The 20,954-nt window shown below is 47.4% G+C and overlaps 1 long non-coding RNA gene across 1 annotated transcript; it reads right to left on the bottom strand.

Annotated features, from left to right (window-relative positions):
* Nucleotides 1-14,482: 14,482 nt before the first annotated feature.
* LOC100839775 lies at nt 14,483-17,733 on the bottom strand. Its single transcript, XR_729700.3, has 5 exons — nt 17,476-17,733; nt 16,228-17,374; nt 15,188-16,151; nt 14,988-15,122; nt 14,483-14,917 (listed from the first exon to the last, which is right to left on the bottom strand). It is a non-coding gene; the product is annotated as an uncharacterized LOC100839775 (long non-coding RNA).
* Nucleotides 17,734-20,954: the final 3,221 nt, after the last annotated feature.

The following is a 20,954-nucleotide window of genomic DNA, read 5'->3' as shown; positions in this document are numbered from 1 at the left end:
TCTAACGCGAATCAAATTGAGTAGGAAGGAGGTTTGCTGCCGCCGGCGAAAGAGGAAGCACGCTGACACCTGCACGGGAGAGATGTCGCCGGCCATTGAAGTTGCGCGTAGCCACCGCCTCGCTGCTTACCCTCTGCCGTCGGCCGGCCGGCCGGCCGGCCTCTGGTCCGCCAGCCCGCCGCCTCGCTGCTGCTTCTCTGATGCTCCGTCGCCCATCCAACAGCGGCTCCGCCAGTCCGCCTCCCAGCTGCCTCTCCGTCGCCAGGCCAGCAGCTGCTTCGCCAGCCAGCCACCTCGTTGCTTCTCCGATGCTCCGTCGCCCGGCGCAGCGCTTCGCCACCCAGCGGCATCGCCCGTCGCCTCCCTGCGGCACCCATCGGGAGGGTGAGATTTGGGGATAATTTGATGAGCGCGGTGAGACTAGTACTCACGTGAGAGATCACGTGCCGCTCGAGCGAACTGGAACCAACTGATTCCTTCGATTTTGCGTTATCGGTTGGTTCCGCATATCACCCGAATATTCCCTGTCCAATTTCCCATTCTACCAACCAAACGGACGGATCATTATATGTTGTGGAATCATTCCATGATATTCTACTCTATTCCTCCAACCAAACACAGCCTAAGACACCGGGTTGCCCGGCTTCAGGTATAAGCAGAACCAGCACCTCCGTCGCCGTTCCAGAGCCGCCCCCTTTCATGTGCTCTCAGCTCTCCGGCTCTCGCCCGCCCCTCCTCATAGCCTCATAGGAGGAGATCAGCTGTCCGCCCCAATAGCCTCCGTTCTCCTGCTGCTCCTGTGCATGAGATGGGGGATTCCTTGGTAACGACTCTGCTCCTATATATTCCACTCCCCTCTCTGTACATCTTGGATCTTGGCTAGACCGTCGTCCGTGACTGATCCCATCCGACGGGGCATGGTTTCACTTCTAGGTAGTACTACAGCAGTACTGATGCTGCACGTTATTGGATGGCTAGTGGGTTAATTTGTCAATAGCCATAACTCTGTCAGGAAGTTCAGTACCACACCATGGCCAAGCTTTGACACTCTTTCCAGTGCATGTAGTGCTATTGTACCGAGTGATCCTTCATCAAGCTATTTCAGTAACGATGCTCTACGAATTCTGAAAATTAATATGGGCACCACAGGGAGTTTCAATATCTGTGAAAATTGGCCTTTGCCCTTTGAAGTGAACCATGCACCTATATGTCAATGATAAGTTATCCCAACATATTTTGCTGCATATGGTGATCTTAAACACTGGCAGTACTAGCTTTGGCTATGTGAGCCTCTCAATAGTAGCTGTTCAAGTTATTAAAAGCCTGTAAGTTTATATTGTAGGACTGTAGCTCCATTCAGCATGAGTCCTTCTCAGCCTAAGTTCATATATCCTAGTTCTTTCGGGTACAACTGATTACCAACTAGCATCATTGCCATTAGTTTCCATATGTTCTTTTCACCTAGTAAGTGTTACCTTATAATCTAATCAGAGTAGTTCAGTATGATGCAAGGATTTGCTATGAAATTTCTTATTTATCCTACCTGTGTGTTCTTTTAGTGAGAATCTCTGCAACAGTATGTAAATCTATCTCATATGTTGATGGACATTGCACGGAAGATCGACCAATACTTGGTGTTGTAATTCACCTCTTTGATCAAAAGCGGAAGATTCGTCATAGATTTGATAAACATGAGCAATTGGTAGATGATGTTGACAGGCTGATATGAACTGGTTCTTGACCTATACAATATGCAGAAGAAGTTCTTGAGTAATTCAATGTATAATGTTTGTATTTTGTGGAATGTAATGTAACTAAAAAGCTAGTTGATACTAGTAGCTTATGGATTTCGTGGACACATAATTCTGAATGTTACTTCCTTTTTTCCCAGCATAGATGCTCTAGTTCTGTAGATGAAACAGCCAATCGCGGGCTGCCGCCAAATCCTGCCAAAGCACGTATTGTGGCATACGGGATTTGTGGCAGCTGCAAATACCCACCCCAATTGATGCGGACGTGTTTTGGACGGCCGCGTCCCACCCCACTTGCATCTCTGATGCTTTTGAATGTGTACCATGAGTACAGGGAATGAGTAAGTCCATAACCATTTTCATTCAGTCTAAACTCAGTTTTTTCTTGTTTGCATAACAGTTAGCAATCTTTATGAAAATGCAGATCATGATCTTGAGTGGTGTTATGATAATTTTATCGGTGCCCAAGCGATGAAGTCTGTTGATGATATTGGATAACAACCTGTTCGCATAATAGCCTAAATTGAGTATTTGCTTCTGGTTTGTCCCTCAGGTGATTGCTGGAATTTTCAATTACAGGGTGGCAGAGGCAAGAAATGAAGGAGAGGCCAGTGATAACCAGCTTACTGAACTGAAATTACCTTGGTATCTGGATGCAGTAACTGATGAACCCTTTTCATCTCTGCCTCAGTTTGGGTGGTGATTGAGGACGGTCAAACTTGGCACCATGGCATTGTCATTGACCTGACCAATGGTTAGCACTATATGTATTCAGAAGATAGCATTACATGATGGAGATATGAATCAAAAGATAATCACAATTTTTTTGGTGGGAAGAATGCTTCAGAACTCAAATGAATCTTCCACAAGAGAAGTACCGTCGAACTCTAATGCAGGGATCTTTTGTTCAAATGGATGAACATGGAAGAGAATGAGGTTGAACCAGCTTGGGGGAAGTCCAAGGCTTGTCGTCCATTCAGTCCTGATTTGGGCGAATATTTTGCAGAACCTGCTGAATTGAACACCCAGTTATCTGCTGACCCAAATCACCAGCTATCAGAAGTAATTTGTACCTGTAATAATCTTTATGGTCATCTTAGCAGGAGCTCCGTTCCGATTTAGATATGTGGCCATGGCTCTGTAAATATTTTTTGTTCACATTCTTTTTGTAATATGCCTTGATTCTTTCACATGTAACCTGAAGCAACTGTGCGGCTATTTATTATTTTTGTTTTCTGTAGTTTTAGCTGTGTTCAACTGAGAACAATTGAACCAATGTATGAATGCAAGTGCTACAAATTTGTCATGAATGCTCCCTTTTTTCTTATAGTGTGCCATGTTTCCTTGCATGATACCTTGTAACATTCAATTGCATTTGCACAGAAATGGGATTGCAATAGTAAAGTTCATGCAACTCAATTCAAAACTACTGCAATTTGAATGAAAAAAAAATACTTTCTCCTTCCGAGGCATTTCATATTATAGCTTTCAGTAGCTGCAAAAGTTACAGCCACAACAAAAGTTAAAGTTTGCACACGATTTACCAACAAGGATAAAAAATCAAAGCTACAAGCCACGTCCCAAAAACATTCCGTGGTAAAAACACACTGCAGTGGCGTCTATCATGATCACAACTAACAAATCATATGTATATATGCACCACTACACCAGATCGGATTGAAATTCACAGAAAAACTTCGTTTGGAACAGAAACATGGGATTCTTATTGATCTAATAAGACATTATAAAGGAACACAGTTTTACGATTGTAAATCATCAAAATCTTTGCTAAAACCTGCTGCATTGCACATGTTATGTTCGATCTGTGTCCATCAAACATTGAAATAAACAAAAAGAAAATTTGATATTCAAAACCTGCTGCAGTGCACAGATTTTGATTGTACATTCATAGGCCAAAAACTAGGAAAAATGAATCCCTATTAAACCAGGGAAATTGCAACTGCTAAAATTTGCAAATTGGAATTGCATAAACTCAGTGGTGCAATTGAAAAGAGCAGTGCTGAAATTGACCCGACTAGAAATATATGGTAACTAAAAGAGGTGTGTTATTGCTAGTTCTGAATAAACAGGGACATATACAGAGAGAGAAAGGAAGAGACAGACATAACAGTTTTTTTTAGCGCAGACAGACATAAAAGTTTTTTTTTTGAGCGAAAGACCGGCCTTTATTAATCAATAGACATTGTTATACCAGAGTCATCCCAAGGCTGGATAAGCCAAGTGAATCGGCCGTCTTCAAGTGACGCAGCGCTTTTAACAAGATTATGGGCATCTCTATTAAAAGCCTTGCTGCGAGTAGCAACTTCACGAAGGATGGAGCTATAACTGCAACGGGTGCCCTCCAGGAGCCCCTTGATTACCACCTGTGCATCGGAGGCAATGCACACTCTTTGGAGGTTAAAGTCTTCAGCCAAAGCTAGAGCTTCGCAACAGGCCAGTGCTTCAGCATCGGCGGATCCGTGAGATGATCAAAAACCCTTGCCGATGAACCCAAATAGAGACCATGGTCTTCACGGCATACAGCCGCGGCCGCACCCTTGTCCTTCGTCTTAGCGATTCCACCATCAACATTTATCTTCACCATCCCTGCTGACGGTGGGATCCAGCGCGGCGCCATAGCCGGCGGTCTCGGTTGCCCATGCACTAGTGGTTGGGCCTGCACCACCTGAAGTTTTGCCAAGAGCTTAACCACGAAGCCATGAATCGTCACGGGGCTCTGGAATATCGACTCGTGAATAGCCTTCCTCCGCGCAGACCAGATAGCCCACAAGGTCAGTAGGATCTCCGTGAATTCAGAATGGGAAGTTGTATCAATGAGATGGAAAATCCATTCATGCGCATCTGGACAGGAAGACGCACAGACATGCTCCACAAGCTGCTCAATCGATAATGCCCAAACACACCGGGACATCGTACAGTCAAGAAGAGAATGGCGCCAGGAATCCTCGGCAACCCGACAGATAGAACAAACCTTGGTTTTTGCCATGTTCCTATGATTGAGAATATCACCTGTGGGCAAGGAATGCTGCGCAAGTCTCCAAGCGAACGAGCGGACCTTCGATGGCACCTTAGTTTTCCTTAGCTTCACCCAAGATTTTTCGGTGGTAAGAGAGCTAGATGCCGGGCGATTCTTAAGCCAATCTTCCCGTACCTTTTTGGTAGTGACCAACATTCTATAGCAGGAGCAGACACTGAACACACCTGACTTCTCAAAGTGCCAGGCCCAAAAGTCACCAAAATTGGTAGTGCTAATCGGAATAGCTCTAATCGCTTGAACATCCATTGGTAGGAAGTGAAGGTTGAGTTTACTCACATCCCAGCAGCCCATGGAATGATTGATCAGTTCCGAAACCCTAGAGGGAGTATCATCCGGCCTCAGCGCAACATACGGCCGCAGCCGTTCATCTCTTGGGATCCAGTTCTGATGCCATACTGAGGTAGAGTTTCCATTACCGATTCTCCTGATCGCGCCAAGCTGGAGCACCTCCTGTCCCTCTACAATTGCACGTGCAGATTTGAGACGGGTGATCTCCAAGACTAGCACTCATCATCGTGCCCTGGGGAAAGTACACAGCCTTCAGGATACGAGCACTTAGGGTAGTAGGACTTATCAGAGTACGCCATGCTTGACGTGCCAGCAGTGCCAGATTAAAGAGCTCAATGTTGCGGAACCCAAGCCCTCCCGTGTACTTGGGCAGGGTCATCGTTTCCCACGAAACCCAGTGAGTCTTTCTCTTCCCTCGCTTACTCCCCCACTAGAAGCTCCGAATCATAGCATTGATCTTCAAACACAGACCCCTTGGGAGTTTAAAGCAAGCCATAGAGTAAGTTGGGACTGCTTGAGCAACAGATTTGATTAAGACTTCCTTACCACCTGCCGATAGAGTCTGTTCCATCCACCCTTGAACCTTTCCCCACACCCAATCACTCAGGTATTTAAAAGGACCGTTTTTTGAGTTGCCCATGTCAGTCGGCATGCCCAAGTATTTAGCATTAAGAGATTCATTTGGCACACTAAGCACCTCAATCATGGCTTGTCTAACCTCTTCCGGGCATCCCTTGCTGAAGTGAATTGAGCTTTTCTGACGATTAACCCGCTGCCTCGAAGCATTGCAATAGGTCTCAATAGCATGAGTCAACTCTGCCGCTCCCTCCGTACTAGCTTTTGCAAAAAGCGAGCTGTCATCTGCAAATAAAAGGTGATTGACCGGGGGTGCTGTGAGTGCCACAATGATGCCCAACAAATTTTCCGAATTCCCTCTGCTCCTTAACAGGCAAGACAGACCTTCAGCTGCTAACAAAAACAGGTATGGCGAAATTGGGTCACCTTGACGGATACCCCTGCTTGGCTGGAAAACTCCTGTACGCTCACCATTAAACAACACCGAGAAAGACACTAAGGTGACAACCTTCATAATTGAGGAAACCAATTGTGCACTAAAACCCAGCTTCAACATTATTGCTCGCAAATAAGACTACTCAACCCGATCATAAGCTTTCATCATATCCAACTTGAGAGCACAAAATTGGGAAGACCTCCCTCGCTTCTTTTTCATAAAATGTAGACATTCATGCGCCGTGATTATGTTATCTGTAATCAGCCGCCCCGGGACAAAAGCCGACTGTTCCTCCGATATGATCTCGGGCAAAATCTCTTTTAACCTATTTGCTTGGACCTTCAACACAATTTTAAGCACGACATTACACAAACTGATAGGATGGGAGAGAGAAGAGGCACCTGGCACTTTCGGAATAAGGACAATCAAAGTGTGATTCATATCATAAGCCTCCTCGGTCCCATTCAGAACACTGAGTACTGCTGGCGTGACCTCCTCACCACAAAGATCCCATTGTCGCTGAAAGAAGTGCGCCAGGAATCCGTCCGGTCCCGGTGCTTTGGTCAGGAACATCTGGAACAGCACCTTTTTCACCTCCTCAGCAAGGAACGACCGATTTAGGCGTCCCCGCATTGCAGCTGTAACCTTTGTCGGGACACAAGCAAGTACATCCTCCATGCCTGAAACACCTTCCAAGCGATACAGATCATGGTAAAAGGATTCAGCGTGTTCCGCCATTACCTGAAAATCTTTGGTAAAGCTACCATCGGGCAAGCACAATCGTTCAATACGATTCTTGTTCCTACGACCACTTGCTTTCTGGTGAAAAAATCGCGTGTTCTTATCGCCCTCAGCCAGCCACTGTACTCGAGATCTTTGCCGCCACATAATTTCTTCCCTTTCATTCCATTCTGTAAGCTTTGCAACAATTTGCTGCTTAGCATCCGACGGCCCGATCCGGTCAGGGAGCGCCCGAAGCCTCTCAAGTTCAGATAGCAATTCTTTAGTTTTATTCCGGACACTCCCAAAAACCTCATCATTCCACGCGGCCAGGATCTCGCCAACTGCGTGCAGTTTGCTTTGCAGGTCTCTCATCGTAGATCCACCGCCGATCTGTTTCCACTTCTCTCCAACAAAAGCCTGGAAGTTGTCGTCGCACGGGGCTCCGACACCAGATCACGCCCCCTTTTTAGGATCGGCAGGGGCGTCGGGGATCGCTCCGGCGATTGCCGGCGTGGCCGATGGTCCTACGTAATCTGCGAAGTGATATAGCTAAGGTGCACGCAAGCCAAGAACGCATGCACGCACGTTTTTACCCAGGTTCGGGCCACCCGGAGGTGTAAAACCCTACGTCCTGCCTGTCTGAACTAATATTGACAATGGATCAAGTGTTTACACGTTGCCGGGGGAGGGTCCCCGGGCGCTCTCTCCTTTCTTGCTAAGTGCTACTTGATATCCTTGGACTATTACCGGTCGAAAACCTAACTGAACAGAACTGAACACAACAGGCCGAATGCTTCGAACCCCTCTAGAACCTTTTGACCGCTGGCACTAGTCCTCCTTTTATACTCAAGGGGATACCACAGGTGCCGCGGTGCATGCATTACAAGTGTCGAGCAAGGAGGCATACAACTCCCCCTCGGTGAGCTGGTGGCACGCATGGACGCCACCTCCGCTGCTAGGGGTCTAGAACCCTAGGGTAGGATTGGACAACCACTGTTCACCTGATTTGGACGGGTAACGCCCCTCCTGTCGGCTCATTTAATGCGCCGTGCGCCTCACTCCTCGTCCTGGTGAGACCGCGCACCCGACGCCCGCCACGCGCCCGCGTGGCGCTGTTGCTCTACCCGCTGGGCCCCACCCTTGAGGCGGGAGCCTGCGCCCGGGAACTCCTTCTCCCGGCAAGTCGCTCCCCGGGAAGCGCCCAGGGCCAACGCACCCGGGAACCCCCCTCCCGGGAAGCGGCTTCCCGGGAGGTGTCCAGGCGGGAATATTCCTCGAAGCCCCGCTAGCCCTTCCGGGCTGGTAGCTTGCCGGGCTGCTCGTGGCTGCTGCCCGGGACAAAATCCTCCCGAGAACTCACAGACGGGGCCCACGCATCGTGCGGCGGTGGTACCCCGGGTGCCACTGGTGCAACAGAAGTTTTCATGCGTTTCCCACATCTTCTCATATCAGAACGATCGGGCACGCCTTTCCCTGCTGCCATGCGCAGGTTCTGACATGCGAATAAGAACTGGACAGTGATCCAATTTTGCGGCCGTAAGATGGATAACTGCAGCAAAAGGATATCTGGCCCACCATGATGTCGAGGCCAGGGCCTGATCCAAGCATACCCGAGTGAAAGATCCACCACGCACCTTCTTCTCAAAAGTCCACACATTGCCATTGAATCCCAGATCACATAACCACACAAGTCAACAGCCTCCTGGAAGCCTCTCATCTGTGCTGGGTCTCGATCACCAACACCAAAATGCTCGTTTTGGTTAAGCACTTCATTAAAGTCACCCAAACAAACCCATGGGAGATCAGACTCACTCCGGAGGAAACGGAGGAGCTCCCATGTCATATGTCGTTCCCGTACATTAGCTTCACCATAAATGCAGGTAAGTCGCCAAGGATCGGCCCCATCCTGCCTGACTATCATATCTATGTGATACTGAGAATAATGAATCAACTCCATTGAAAAATCATTGTTCCAATAGATAGCTAAACCACCACTCCGACCATTGTTACTAACTACAAAACTATTTTGAAAACGTAGGGTAAAAACAAGATTCTGAGCCCTCGTACTACCTATTTGTGTCTCCTGCAAACACAGCACCGAGGGGGCAAACCTCCTCACTAACGTGCGGAGTTCACGAACTGTCGCGTCGTTGCCAATGCCACGACAGTTCCAGCTTAAAGTACTCATTGCCTCTGGCGGTCCTCCGCGAGGGAGGCCGTCGATCCATCAGAATCTGTCTGCGCCTTTGAGGGGGACGCACCCTGCCTAGACTTCTTGTTTCCCTTAGGTTTGGTGTACTGCGGTGGAGGTGGTGGAACATCCCCATCTGCAGAACTAGAGCTCACCGCCCCTGACCCAACAGATGGGTTCTGACCATTCGATGAATCAATGTCCATGTCGAGTTTCTTCCTGGCAGACATAGGATCCTTCCCATCGATGCTTGCATCCATAGTTTTAATCGGGCTAGTGGCAGTGTCATCAAACTCCTCTGGAATACCCAAGTCAGCTTCTTGTGACAACCGTTTTAGCGAGCTCATCTCTTGTCCTTGTCCCCCACCGCGTCCTCCCCAGCCACCACGCCCGGCAGAAGGAGCACGCGGGCCATAAGAGAAGGTCGTCGGTGCCACATGGCGAGTGGCCAGCAGCCACTTCCCATACCGCAACTTCCTGTCCTCATGGACACCATCTCCACACTCGTCCTTATTGTGTCCGCACACATCACAGAAGAAAACCTAGCTTCTCATACTTGACATCCAGCAACAACCTCTCCTTTGGTAATATGAGAGGAACCACCTGTATCAACGGCTCTCGGACATCAATGCTCGCGCGAACACGTACGTAATCACCTTCATAATACTTTGGCGGGTTCATCTCCACACTGATTACCTTGCCAATCCTTCTCGCCAGCTGGTTCACTACTGCTTGACTCCGGTAAAGCTCTGGGATCACATGGATTTGTGCCCAAACCACCACACGATGGAGAGGAATCAATGATTTGTCCGATTTTCCATCGTAATCTGCCATCACCACCATAAACCCACGAAACAGCCATGGGCCTTAGTACATCACCTTCTTCCAATCCCCGAGGCACGAGAATTTAACGAGGAAGAGATTGTCACCAGCCTCCCGAATCACCGCGTCCTGAGCCAAACTCTAGATCGTGCGCATCTTCTCTTCAAAAGCCATCACACTGAAAGGTCTTGAAGTATGGACCCTGGCTAGCGCAAGCCGGCGAGTCTCCAAAGCCATCTTCTCCACCTCCGCCTCCTCAATCACCACATCGTCAAGTTCCCCCTCTCGGAGCACAAGCTCCTCGAGAGCTTTCTCAAGCCCATCACGATCTTTCCCCGCCGTCGCAGATGTTGATGAACTCGCCATAATCCGCCTCCCGCACAACGCCGCCACAAACGAACAAAGTCAGATTAGACGATTGGAAACCCTAGCTTTACGACTGCGGAACCAAGGCCGGGTAGATAGGCTAGCTATCCCCTTATTCAGCCCGAGAACCGACAGAAGCAGAAGCCAAGAAGGAATCAGACCAAAACTAAGAGGAACTCATTGCCGGAATCAAAGATGCCGACGGAGTAAGGGAACCCTAGATCGCCTAGGGTAGGGTTTCTTGAGAAGTCGTTGTTTATCGAAAGTGTTGTTCGTACACAACAGCATATTGGACAGACATAACAGTCGATGTGGCTACATATCGGTAGACCATTAATAGCCCATTTTGTGGTACACTCAGTTTATGAAGGGCCCAATAATGAACTGGAGATGACCATTAAATAACTAGCCCATTTAATAAGAAACGACCCAATTAACAAGTAGGACCTGTAATATGGAACGGTAGACAAAAAGAAGAAAGAAGATGAAGGGGAAAACAAGCTCCCCGACACGTGGCGGTTGACAGAGACTAGAGGAGGAAGAAGAACAAATCCAGGGGGGCTGCAGATCAAGACATCCATACCTTATCATGCAGGCGCAAGGGTGTGTTTTGCTTCCTCCCTGTCCTTACTGGTTCTTATCTCTCTCTGTCGCTCACGTTCGCTTCCAGGAACCGTTCCCAGCGAGGAAAGGGATCTCAGGGGGCGATCTTGTCTGCCCGGACTATCCAAGCCGCCGATCCCTACCTCCTCCGTCTGCCGCTTCAGGCGACGGGAGGGGGTGGGGACCCTGGTGCTCCGGCCTGTAGTTAGGTTGGCATAGTATTTCTTGAGGCGTTGCTTCTATGGAGGAGACGGCGCCGCGTCATAATAATTTGCCTCTGCTCTTCCTCCATCTTCACGTCGCTCCAATGGGTGGCGTCGAGGGGCAGACGGCCTGGTTGTCTTGCCGATCTTTGGATCTGGCGAGATTCGTGTCTCGTGGTCAGCAGTTGGCACTTTTGTGGGTAGCGATCATGTTGGTTGCGTTGTAGTTGTGTTTGCTGTCTTGCAATTGGATGTGTGGATGATGGCAGGCGGCGGCGTTCCTCTTCTTCGACTGTGTTGGATGAAGATGACGGCGTCGAGTTCTGCGACCACGGGGAAGATCCCCGGCCGACGTGCCACAAAGTTTCGGTCTCGTTGCTTGCGACGGTCCGGTTCATCGGCTCGGAAAGCATCCTTGTATGCGAAAGTGCTCTCCCAGATCTTGGTATGGAGGTTGTTCGCCCCTTTTTTCGGTGCTGCCATGGTGGCGTTGGAGGACGTGGGTGGATGACGGTTTGGCGAGGCACAAGTTTCTCCAAGAGTAGAATTTTATTTTTACTTCTTGCGGGGTATTTTGTGCAAAGTTGCTTGACAAGTATGTTTGTGTTGTGTCGTGACTATATATGTAATCTCTGTAAACGGATTGTCTAATGTAATATATGGTTGCTTCAAAAAACGGAAGGGGGCGGGGGGGGGGGGGGCATAAAAAGGGTTTGATCTGATTGAATATCAAGTAAAAACATGTTTCGACAGTACAATTAAATGCTTACAATCTGATTTACATGCCAATTTCAGTGATCTCATGAGCATACAGATGTCTAGAGATGCAAAGCGAAGCAAGATTGGTCACAATCAATGCACACACATACAAAAACAGTCACAACACACCCTTGGCTCACTAATTTGTGCAATTTCCAGCCTATTCACCTCATGTTATTTGCTTCTGTTTAACGATTTTTGTAGATATTATGCAGGATTGGAAACCCAAATGAGTCCAAACATGAGAGATCAAGTTATGGGTGAAGCCATTGATTATATTTGTATAATTTCCAAAACAAAAGTTACTTGCAATCTGCCCAGGTAACAACTTAGCGAACAAAAATACTTATATTTTTAAATCAGAAAATAAAAATTGCTTATGAGTTGATATTACTGCATGTGTATGCAAAAAAGCATGGATTGTCATAAGCATGGAATGCAGAATTAAACGATCCTAGTTTTGAACAATATAGTGCGGAGCTAAATTTCCAAGCAAGTGCACGAACTGAACTACCCATAAGTCTGAATCGCTGCTACAGCTGGCCGTAATTTCAGATTCAGAAAGGGTTAAAAAAAACCTACATCACAAATCCGTTATAGAAACGGTGCGATCCGAACCCCCGTTCCCTCCTCACGGCTTCTCTCCCCAATCCCCATTTCCTCCTCCCGCCCGCTTTGCTCTTGAATTTGCAGCGATCCCCATGGCCTCCTCCTCAGCCTCCTCTTCCACGGCCTCCGCCGCCGCCACCACTCCCACGCCTGCAGCCACCGCGCCGCCCGCCACCGCGCTCTCTCCTTCCAGCCAGACACGGCTTCCGGGCGTCAGCTCCTCGACGCCGTCGGCCTCCATGGCGGGGTCGACGTCAGCCGCTTGCTACTTGACCGCCTCCGACACGGACGCTCTCAAGCTCACCCTAGACGATGTGCAGTGGCCACCGCGAGGCGCACCACCAGCTCTGCCCCGGCCGCCGCGCCGCGTCCCACTGCGCGGCCGCGCTTCACCGCCGCCTCCACCCACCGGTACGCGGCGGCGTGGGCCGCGTCATCCCCCACGGGATCCGAGGGACTTGAGAGCGCGGCTGACCCGACGCTCACCTCTTCTTCGGCCATGGCGGGGCCTTCTTCTTCACGCCTCGCCTACGCCTCGCCTGCTCTTGGACCTGCCACCGCTGCCCCGCCGCGGCTCGAGGGGTTCGAGAGCGAGCCTGACCCTAGGCTGCTCTCCTCGTCGGTCGGCCACGCCCGCTTCTCCTGGACCGCCCCTCGGATGGCTTCTTCCTCCTCGTCTTCGTCCACGTTCGCGAGCAGCACCTGCAGCACGACCACGACGGGCCTCGAAGGCTCTTCGTCCGCGTTCGGGAGCAGTGCAGACCTCGCACCGGCATTGTTAATGGTGCCCCCCACTGCTTCCACGGCTTCTTCCTCAGGCGCCCTCTCCAGCTGCTCCTCCGGTTCATCATCGATGACGGGGCTCGAGGGATCTTCGCCCGCGTTCGGGACCAGTGCGTCGGCATTGGTGTCGCCCACTCCTTGTACCGGCGATTTCGCCGAGTCAGGCCTCTCCAGCTGCTCCTCGACGAGTTCCGTGATCTCGCTTTCCATCGACGACCTACACACGGCCGCGCCGCGCTCCACCGCGTTCTGGACCAGTACAGACCTCACGTTGGCATTGGTGCCCGCCACGGCTTCCTCGGGCGAGTTCGCTGAGTCGTTAAGCGCTGGTGAGCAGTTATTTCGTGCTCGTCGCAGATTGTTGGTTTCTTAGGTCGAATTTTGCCAATTCGACTGAATGTGTTCTGTGTGCAGGCGCATCTCGTGGGCGGCGGGGCGTTTCAAGCGGCTGGACGCCGACGCGGTATCTCCAAGCCATCAACGCTGAGGCCGGCGCGGGCTACCCTTTGCCTTCGCAGGAGGAGCTCCAGGGGGCGTTCGCGACGGCGCTCAACCCAACGCCTCCGCGTCCACCAGTTGACGCCGACATGGTCGCCCAGCGGCCGCCCCTCTACCCCCCATCACTCAGCAACATCTTCCAGCATGCGCCACCGGGCATCTTCCAGCATGCGCCACAGGGCTTCCACGCCTACGCACCGCGGCGTCCAGCCTCGTTCGCGATGATCCAGTATGTGCACGGGGTGCCGTTCGTGTTGCAGAATGGGGTGCCTCTGCTTCTGTACGGGGGCTTCCACGCGCCTGGGCTTCCAGCCGACGCGTTCCAGCACACGTACGGAGCCGCCGACATGGCGGGGGGTCAGCACCGAGCACAGCCATGGCGCCAGCCCGGCGGGGGGCGCTGTTGGGACTGTCAGCTCACGCCATCGACGATGCAGGTGTATGCCTGTCTCTGCCGTCCTTGCCTTGCTAGGCTCTTTAGGAGCTTTCCTTATTTCCACACATGGATTCCCTAGGTTTGAGTCTCAGCAGGCACCATGGTAAGAAGTAACAGTGCTTTCTTGTTAAGAATTTTTGTAATCCCGACATGACACAGATGTTTTTCTGGGTTCACATACTCCTTAGGTTTGCGTCTCAACGGCCGGGCGCTGTGCTAAGAAGTAACAGTGCTTTCCGGTCAGAATTTTTGTTATCCCGAATGACACGGATGATTTTCTGGGTTCGCTTGTTACATCTAAGAATTTTGTTCTTCAACTTGAGCATATATGACAGGTTATTGATTTTTGACATTTTCATGAGTGTATGTTTAGAAAGAGCTTGTAAGATTCGACTGAATGTATTCTATGTGAAAAGAAATGGAGGCTAAGCTCCTGCCGAAGCATGTCAGGTAATATCACATCATCTAGAGCCAGAAGTTTGGCCTATCACATCACAATTCACACAACAGTCACAGTTCACAACCTAAAATTATGATCATCTAGAGCCCCAGAAGCTTGCCAAGCCTATTGTACTTCTGTCTAGGTTTCTACTTGTTAGCTTGGTTTCTTGTGTGAGCGGCATCATTTCTGGATGACACATTGATAGTGATATTTGATCTTGCTTGACGACCTTGCCCTGTTCCATTCACATACACATTATTTGCAGTGGTCTTGCAATTGGTATCTCTCTTAGTTGGCTTCTTGGAAGGGTTGAATTGTTCTGGTTGTATGCTTGACTTCCTTTTGTACTACCTGCTGTGCTTTGCTGGGAAGGCTGCACAAACGACATATGTTAATTCTGTAGCAAGAATTAAATTGAAATAATAGGAGTGAGTCCTTGTTACCATGGATGGTGCAGCAGGTGGTGGTTGTTTTGATGCTCGCACACATGTAGTTGCCGCCTTCTTTCGACAACTTGCTGATGGTGCAGCAGCTGGTTGCTAGCTTGATGGTGCAGCTGGTTGCCCATGCTGAGAAGTCTGCTAATAAAACATGTTTAGTGTATGGGTCGTAGTTCAGCATTAAAGAACAATGGTGTTATTACCTGAGATGCTTCGGCAGGAGCTGAGCCTCCATTTCTCTTCACACAGAAGTTCTGTTGTGGCCTTCCTGTTTGCATATCCCGCGCCTAATGGTTGTACCAGCTGTACTAACTCTGCAGCTTCCCAGCTTTTCATGTGGTTCCCTTGTCCTTGATTTTTTTTATTTTTACCAGCCTACCAGGAAGTGAAATATGCCCAGGTGCACTTGGTCGAGGTCTGTTAGAAATTGGCCATGCAGGCATGCCCTCTACAGGCTCAACGCAATGCTCATAGTTTTTTCGAAACTCCTCGGCATGGTAGCATTTGGCGATGTAATCATATAGGTTGTTTGTATGGTAGTATATGCAAGCTATTGCATGTGAACAAGGAAGTCCAGAAATTGGCCAATGCCTGCAACTACATGTTTTTTCTTCAAGGTTAACCTTCAACTTGTGCTCCCTACTCTTAACTTCATATGAATCATTCCCATTCCAGATTGCATAGCAATAAGCCGACTGGTTTATGCTCTTCTTCATTTTTTTCATACTGTTAGGACACACATTTCCAGTCCACATATCTAATTGAGTTCTGATCTCTTGTATCCTAACCATGACCTTACGTCTAATTTCTTCTAGCATGCTGATTATGGGCAGGTATCTATCTTGCACTATCCACTTATTGAATGACTCGCATATATTATTAGATCCTAACTTAAACCAGGCCCTGCTCCGGTGTTCTTTGGCCATGATTGCTAAAAAAAGTTTCTGCCAACTCTTGTCCCTGAACTTCTTTCTCCAATTGGCATATACTCCCTCCGTCCCATATTAAGTGACTTTCTATTACATGTATCTAGACGCTTTTTAGGCATAGATACATCCATGTTTGGGCAATTTGAGTCACTTAATATAGGACGGAGGGAGTATGTGTCCTAGCACAATTTCTATGCTCCGCCCTTGGAATCCAATTTTGCACAGCATTAAGAATTTCCTAAATGAAATGGAGAGACTTGTCAGCACATAACATACAATTCACATTCAGTTAATGGACAACAAGTAGAAAGTACCTTCTGCTGATCAGATATTATTACCCATCCTTCACCATCTCCAACCTTCAGGTCATTGAACAAAATGCCACAAAACCAATCCCAAGATTCATTGGTTTCTTTGTCAACTGCTGCCAACAGCACACAAAAGCTCTCCTGGTCTTCCTTTGAAAAAGCAGCCATCAAGACCAATTACCTTCCTACATCCGATCAAAAAACCTTTCCTACAGGTGTCAAAACAGACATAAAATCTGTAAAAGGCTGACACATCAAAGTCTGGGTGAATCTTCACTATTATTCTGCTCCTAGGGTTGCTTCTAAGTAACTCGAGTTGGTAATCAACACTTTGCCGTATTCACCTAACCTGGCATCCATCATCCTAGCGACAACTACAGCCTTAGCTCTCTTGATCTTTGATATGTGCATATTTGTGAACATCTCCTCTTGCACCGTCTGCTGCAGGTGGTGCATACTCCATTCTGGATTTCCAACTGTCAAATTCTGGAACCTGTTTACAATTCTAGTCGCTGTCACTAACTTAATATCTCTCCTTTGCGGACATGTGTGCGCATTATTAAAAGAAGTTACCTGCCAGCTCGCAAATCTGCATGTTTTCTTCAACAAGCAAAACCATGGACACATAGGCCAACTACACTGTGCTCTAACTCTGTCACCCTCGTCTTCCACAAACTTGATTTCTTTCTTTTCATGCAGGCCATAATCAATTATGGCTCGTTTGAACTCCTGCTTACCACTAAATTTCATTCCACGCACGAAATTTGGCACAGCATACCTTCTACCTCATATCCATCATCATTTATATATATCCGCTCAATCGTCTGCAGTTGCTCAGTTGATTCTTCAACATTGTCTCCAAAACCATCATGTGCAATATGCCCTGACATTACCTTGCATGACTCATCTTGCCACAAAACACCAAGGCCACTTGACAAATTCCCGGGCATCAACCAGTGCAACAACTGTCCATCTACAATGTCGTGGTGTAGCTTCAAATGACGATTAATCTCCGCCAATCCCAATTTGCTGCGGAGAATATAGACATAGCCTCTTCCCCCACCCACATATTGCATTGTTTTCCCATCGTTGACAAATTCCCCACCAAAGTGAAATCGAATAGACAAATAATCACTTCGAGACATCTTTACACCTGTGAGACATAAGAAAAAAAAAATCTAAGAACCCTAAAATTCCTACTGGAGGTGAGGTGAGGGAGGGGGATGGGAGGTAACAAGCGAAAGAAATTCTGACCTGAGCTCCTGTCACGGCGCGCCTCCAATCGCCGGTCCTGTGCAACAGCTGCTCTCGACGGTAACCTCCTCCAGTGCGGCGGGGCAGGCGGCAGTGCGGGAGAAGGGTGAGGCTGGGCGGGGCGGAGCAGGGAGCGGGAGCGGAGGCCGGCGGAGATCAACTCCGTTAGGCGGCGCGGTAGCGGACGGCAGGGGGCGGAGCGGAGCACGGACACGGGCGCCCGTGGCTGTATATGGAACAAGTTGATTCCCCGCGCGTTGACTTTAGATATGGTCCTAAGTGGAAAACAAAACAAAAATAAACATGTTAAGAGCTGCTTTCAACGCAGATGATGGAATTTTTTACTGGACTTGACACATTAGGTAGTGTATATATGCAAATAGCCTCACTTCATCCTCTCTTAGATCAAGATGCTGCAACAGCTGAATCAGAGAAGGATCAACAGATGATGATTTAAGCACCTGAATTTGGAAGTTTATCTAAACGATTTTTATCCTTGCAAATGCAGAACCAATTGTACAGTATTGAACTTTTGCAGACGCAAAATGAAAGCAAAGAAGATTTACCTAATATACATATACATCGTGTGGAATTCAACCTGCTAAAAACTTCATAAATCCCAATTCCCACAATCCACGTCCTGCGCAATAATTGCTTAGTATCAGTTGCTTTACAGAACATGTAATCAAGGGGAAAGGAACAAATGAAAGCATACAAAAGACCTTATATGATGGATGATATTTGGGAGTATTAGTGGTTTCAAAAAGTTAGGCAACGCATTTTAGTATAGCCTTTATAAAAGTATCAATAGAATTTGTCTATTCAATTCAAAGCTATTACCATGTTGTACATTGTTCGATCACCATTGAAAATAAATAAAATTAGATGATATAATAACCAAAAATTGCTTGCGTAAATGATGAATGGCTCATTAATTCAACATAACATAAGTCTTCAGGATATTTGTGGCAACATGTGAACTAATGTCACCGCTCCCTGTCTACGCTTCAGTCTATACTAAATGTCCAAATTAGCGTCCTTATAAAAAAAAAGTCCAAACCAGTGAAAGATTAGAAAGTAGAAAACTTTTGATATGCTAGCGAAACCAATTAATGACAAACTTTAAAAGATACTCCGTCCGATCCATAATAAGTGTAGTTGATTTAGTGCAAAGTTGTACTAAAATTGTACTAAATCAACGACACTTATTATGGATCAGAGAGAGTAATATTCATGGAAGTAAGAACTTGTAAGTAGCACATATTTCATGACAACACAACGTCCAAAACATAAAAAAACCATATAGTATGAAGCTGCAAAAGCCTTAGAATTGCACCTGGAGATGTATCAATGAGAATATGCTAACATGAAAAGCAAAAAATCAAATGGAAATGATAGGACATGACTGCATAGTTCTCTTACCCTGAGACTTCTGTCTAAATTTTTGCAACTCCCAAATAAGAACATACCTTTGTTGTATGGAACTTTTAGATTCCTTCAATGAAAAAACTTTTAGATTCATGACCTCTGCATGCCGGCTCATCAACGTCCTTATTTTCAAAAAAATTTGCTAGCGTGCTATTCATGTGGTAGTGAATGAGGAATTCACCAGCTAAAATGATGAGCATGAAGAAAAATATATTAGCATCAATTTTTAAATATAGGCACCAGAGATGTGAGAATAGATAGGCAAACACTACCTGACACTCTTTAAATCAGATGGCAAAATTGACAGTAGCAAGCAAGGACAATCAACAACTTTCCTAGAAGGATTCGTCGGTATAGGTAGTAACATCTCTTCACTCTAAAGAATGCAAAATTTGCAAGGAAAAGAGTTGCAATGTTGATGAACAATCACCTGATAGAAATTCTTTCACCGTGGCCATGGCAGATGTATATCACCTGGTAAATAATTTTCTTCATACTATCCTTTCAGCTCACACTGACCTGAACCTGAAGCAAAATAGTTGCTAGGAAAGAAATGAATTACTATAGCCCCTATCTTATAACATGCAACTGCACTTTTAATTAATCTTAACATGGTTCAAATGGTTTGCTATGGAAAACTGAATTAAACTAATAAAACACCATGATACTTGTTAGCGCATACAAATATAGCAAGGTAAGAAGATATCAAATCAATTAATGGTCAATAACTTGTTATCTGCTACAAGCTTTCTCATCCATATATGACCCCTACTTTGTGTGTACTGAATATATAATGTCAATTTCAAGGTTCTGAGATTATCTGGTGAATTGAACAAACTATCAAAGGGAATTCTAGACCTATTAAAACTTCATAGTTTTAGGGAACTAATGAAGAAACATACCTCACAATGAAATACCGCCATGAAAATTGACGTGGTTCCATTATGAACCATCCCACAATCTGCATGAGAATTCCAATAATTTGAGAGTAAAATTCCAATTACTTAAGAGAGGGAGACAGTCCCAATTCCCAATCTGCATGAGATCCAATTATAATAGAGGAATTCCAATTCTCAATCTTAATGAGAAATTCCAAATACTTTTGTCTCAATTCCCAACGTCTCTCAAGCAAAATCCAGAAGCTTCTGATGGTGTCATATCACCACAGAACCATAACCTGAGATTACAAATTTTGTAGAAAGATAAATCACCTTAGCACATAGAGAAAGATACAGTGAGAGGGAGAAAATTGTGTGAGGCTAATGTATAAGCTCGAATCAGTTATACAACAAATATGCATCAACATAGAACTGATATTAGAGGAAAAAAACATTCATCTCCTTGATTCTAAAAGACAGTGGTCAGATCAGGCCGCGTGTGGCAGGGCCTCCGCATCAACATATTCAACTCCAGTTTAAAGCCTGCGCCTCTGATACTCACGGCAAGGGCACCTGCGCCTGGGCGACTGCTTCGGCGCGCTGGGCACAGCACTGGCCACCGTGGTGGAGATGACGCTTGGGACGCCTGAGTCGCCTATGCACTTTTACGACGTGAGCCCTTGTGGACGGCTTCAGCCGGTGTCCATGGCGCCCATGAGCCCTTGTGGTGAGGGTGTAGCGTGGCTGCTTGGCGAGGTTGTGCTGCCCGTGGGCGTTGGAGGTTGGGGACAGGGAAGGGAAGGAGGTCGGCTGAAGGAGGAAAAAGGAATGGCGGAGGAAGGTGAAGGGGAATGGACATGGGAACTTCGGCCAGGAGAAACGTCGGGAGGAAAGACGATAGAAGTGGGCTGGCTGCTCTGGACGATGGGCTGCACGCAGTGGGCTGGACATGATGGGCCAACTTATGAGATGGAATAAATTTAGAAATTATAAAGGGAATTAGATGAAAATTAGCAATAGAAATTAAATGAAATGCTGATGTGGATAGGATGCATGTGCAGCTTGCTAAATTAATTGCACTTAGTGGGCTTCAACTTTATAGAGTTTATAGATACAAAGAACACCAGGCTGGACTTCTGGACTTCTCACGAAACTACTCCACATAGCGCACAC

The sequence above is a fragment of the Brachypodium distachyon genome, chromosome 1 (assembly GCF_000005505.3).
Source record: "Brachypodium distachyon strain Bd21 chromosome 1, Brachypodium_distachyon_v3.0, whole genome shotgun sequence".
NCBI classification, from domain to species: domain Eukaryota; kingdom Viridiplantae; phylum Streptophyta; class Magnoliopsida; order Poales; family Poaceae; genus Brachypodium; species Brachypodium distachyon.
This window is presented reverse-complemented; position numbering and strand designations above follow the sequence as displayed.